Raw genomic sequence first — 4,017 nt, 5'->3', positions numbered from 1 at the left:
TTCTTCATCCATTTTTTATTCTTCTCCCTTCCTTTTGCTAAAATTCTGTCTATTTTTGGGAAAAACCACCATTTCTCAAAAAGAACTAGATATTCTAATACCTCTGCCGAAAATCCCATTGTGATTCAAGATGAGGAGGTAAAAGAAAGGTTTGATTCAATCTTCAAGAATCAACCTATGATGACAGAAAAAAGTTTCAACTTGGAAAGTAATAATAAGATGGTTGTGCCTTCGCCAATTCGGAAGACAATTGATGCCCTCAATTGGAATGATTTTTGTGATGCACGATCATTACCTGATGAGGAGTTAGTTCAAGATTTCAATGCCACTTTGGCTAAGCCAAATGCTACTAAAGTTCTTGTTTGCAAGAAGAAGATATCCCTAACTTCTAAGCCCATTAATGATTTGCTTAACCTACCTGATATTAAAAAAGATGAATATTTGGCCATGACAAACATAGATTGGGGTTTTCTTCAACAAGTGTTTAATGTTGTGACAAATCTGGGATCCCCATAGATTATAAGAAAGTATGGTAGTAATTCTTGTCAAAGGGAATATTTAAACCCGTTAGATATGGTATGATTTTACTTTCTTCAATATAGTTTCATGCCTATCTCACACAGTTCTACCATATTGATAGAATTATGACAGAAAGGTCTATCAGTGTTAGGAAGATTATTCTTTAGGAGAAGGAAGATTATTCTTAAGGAGATCCATGATTGTCCTAGAAAGAAGATCGGAAGTGCTTATTTTCCATCATTTTTATTCACTTTACTTAAGGGCCCATGCTAAAAAAAATGCAAACCTGAAGGGCTCGTATGTTTAAGATAGCATCACAGCCCATGATCTTGAAAGGTTAGTGGAGAATGTCCATGAGCTAAACCCAACAAAACTCAGTGAACCAACAGAACCAAAAACTATAAGTTATTGAACAAGTCTGAAACGGAAGCTAACTCAGTTATTGAGACAAAAGAAGTAGAATTTGAGGAAGAACCGAATAATCCTAAACTGATAAAGGAATCAGAAGTCTCTGAACCAAAAGATGAGCTAAATGCTGATGAGCCAGTTGAACCAAGTATTGATCCTGAGTTGGCTATTCCTAGGCCCACTTCTTAAAATACTTTGAAGAAATTAGAATTTTCAATTATGATGGATATTATGAAATTTATGCATAACCAAAAGCATGCTTATTATAAATGTGCAAAAGTTAGAGACGATTTTGTAAGAAATAGTTTTAAAAATATCTCTAACAATTTTGTTCCAGAGTTTCCAGATTTCACCTTCGAGTCATGGAAGGAAGATAAAAATGCAAGTGAGGATGAAACATTAAAGGAGGAAGGTGAGGTGGATAAGCCAAATAAATAAAATGGAGGAATTTGTTGTATTTAGTTTTTATTTCTTTTTAGGTTTTTTTTTATTTCTTAGTTAGAATTTTACTTTCGCATAATAAAATAGAAAGCATGAATAATATAAGCTCAATTCCTCTTAAATAAAATGAAAATAAAGTGATCTAGTAATGGGAATGAACATGCCTAGGATTGGATTCTAGAGAAAGACTTGGTACTTAAGCAGTCTTTATGACTCACCTCTCTTTTCTTGCAACTCTACCTGATATTTAGTTTTCATTCATTACTTTGTTTTCATAATGAGGACATTGTTTCTTTTTAAAAAGGGGTAAGGCATTTCACATGAAATTTGAATAAGGCATTTCGCATGAATTTTAAAGTATGTTTCAATCTTTTTACTTAAGTATGCTGAAATAAATGAATGTTCAGAAAGAATTTTTGTTCATAAGTATGTTCAAATGCAAGCATGATTTATGATTTATCTAACATATTCGTATGTTATTTTGAGTGATGGAATGCTTGTATGATCTTTAGTCTTATGTAGTATTTGCCATGAAAATTTGATTTCTTTAGAAATGGACATGTATGAAGGTTTAAGTCTTTAGAATTGACTTAGTAACTTTCTTGAGGCAAAATCCTAGGAGGTATAAAAATCTAATATGATATATGTACACTTTATTTGGATCATTTGAGCATTTCAAGCCAACCTTATAAAATTAACCCTTTCAAGCTCAAATTATGAAGACCACTAATTAAACCTTGGGATTACTATGTTTAGTTGATAAAGAAATCATATTGATTGGTGAATGTTATGTATGACTTTGAAAATGCATGTAAACTATGATTCATGTTGACATTATGATATACTCAGTATAAAGTTGGAAATAATATTTTCCATCTAGCTACTTATCAATAAAAAAGTATTTTTGAGCATGATTTTGTTGATGCATAATTATGTGCGAGGATTGATGCTACTTTATCATTTTGCAAAATTGCCTGAGCATAAGTTGTGTTGTGTATGAACATTACTCGGGATGAGCAATGGTTTAAGTTTGGGGGTGTGTAACCTTGAAATAATATAGGGTTTTTCTACATATTTTTACCACCTTTTTTACTTAATAAATATCTTTATCTTGAGTAATTGTTATTAAAATAAGTGAATTTTACTTAATTAGTAATATTGGGCATGAATTTATAAAGTATGTGAACCTGTGCTTAATTACATTAGTTTTTGAACATATTTTATATTATTTCATGTTAATTTATTAATACGTGAATTTTCACTATGTAGGAGGACTATTGAACATGTGATTAATATGAATGAAACATGGACATGAACAAATCAATTCATGTGGATGGCAAGGCCATGCAACTTGGATCATGGCATTGATAATTTGACCTAGTAAAAGATGTGCTAAAAGATAGACATGTTTGCTAAATTATTAGACTGAGAAACCATCCAACAAGGGGGAATTAAAGCTAAGTTTCAGCACAAGTAGATGGCTACCCAAAAGCAAGCTTCGGGTATTTAATTGAAGGTCCTTATAGTTGGAAAATAATCAGAAATCAGCCCAACAACTTTGCTGTTGAAACTGTCCACCCTATGACTATTAATAGCCTTGGTTTGAATTTAAAATAAGGAGACTAAGTCATCCCCTTTTCTATGAATTGCGGTCAACCATATGTGAGAGAAAAGAAAGGAATTTGAATTTTATTTTTAGCAAACTCTAACCCTTACCTTCACTTATAAATAGCATGCGTCAATTCCTTAATCCCTCATCTCTCAACACTCATTTCTCTTTTCTCATTAGCATTTTCTATACATTCTATTTCCCTTTTCCTTCTATTGCATAGACGCCCATCTCCTTTTCATCCTTTACCATAAAAGCTTTGTCAAAAGCATTCTTTGGTCGGCCATATTAGGAACTCCTTAGAAAAGAATCATTGAGAAAAATGGAGGCCTTGAAAGGCTACTGAAGTGAATCAGTCAGAATAAATTTAAAAGGCTATTGCACTAAATAGAGTTTACTCTTGCCTCCTGTTATTTATTTTAATCATTTTTGCTTTGAGTTTTTTTTTGACATCAACGATGATATTTTAAATCTTATTTTCTAGGATATTTATGTTAATTGAATAAGATTTATTTTATTCATGTTTAACATGGTTAGGCCTCAGTCAATCATGTTTTCAATTAATATCATGATGCATTTCACTCATACGTGATTGGGTGCACTCAAATTAGCTAAGCAATCCTAACCAGACGACGACTAGTAGACACATAATTGAAAAGTAAAATGCTTAATTTAGATCCTTAAACCTGACTAAGTTAAGGTTCATAATATCTTTAGTTATCTCTATTATCTTGCGTAGATTTTAGATTTGTGTAATTAAACTGTTGCAAACGTAAATGTTCCTATGACCCTACATAAATACTAAGAAATCTTTAGTTAATATGATTAGTAAAATGCATATTTAACTTAGTAAAAGACTTCGAAAGGACTTAATTTTGTTTCCAAACTCATGAAAGAATGAGTTACCGTGGAAGTATTTCCAAACATTGTTAACCATGATAAAGTAAATTGAATTGATTAATTTAATTATCCTAGCCCATTTAAAGTTAATTGTTTTTGTTGCTAAAACCATTCATTCATACATTTAGCTAAATTGCATA

The sequence above is a fragment of the Gossypium hirsutum genome, chromosome D07 (assembly GCF_007990345.1).
Source record: "Gossypium hirsutum isolate 1008001.06 chromosome D07, Gossypium_hirsutum_v2.1, whole genome shotgun sequence".
NCBI lineage: Eukaryota > Viridiplantae > Streptophyta > Magnoliopsida > Malvales > Malvaceae > Gossypium > Gossypium hirsutum.
The sequence above is the reverse complement of the archived record's forward strand: the minus strand, read 5'-3'. Positions refer to the sequence as shown.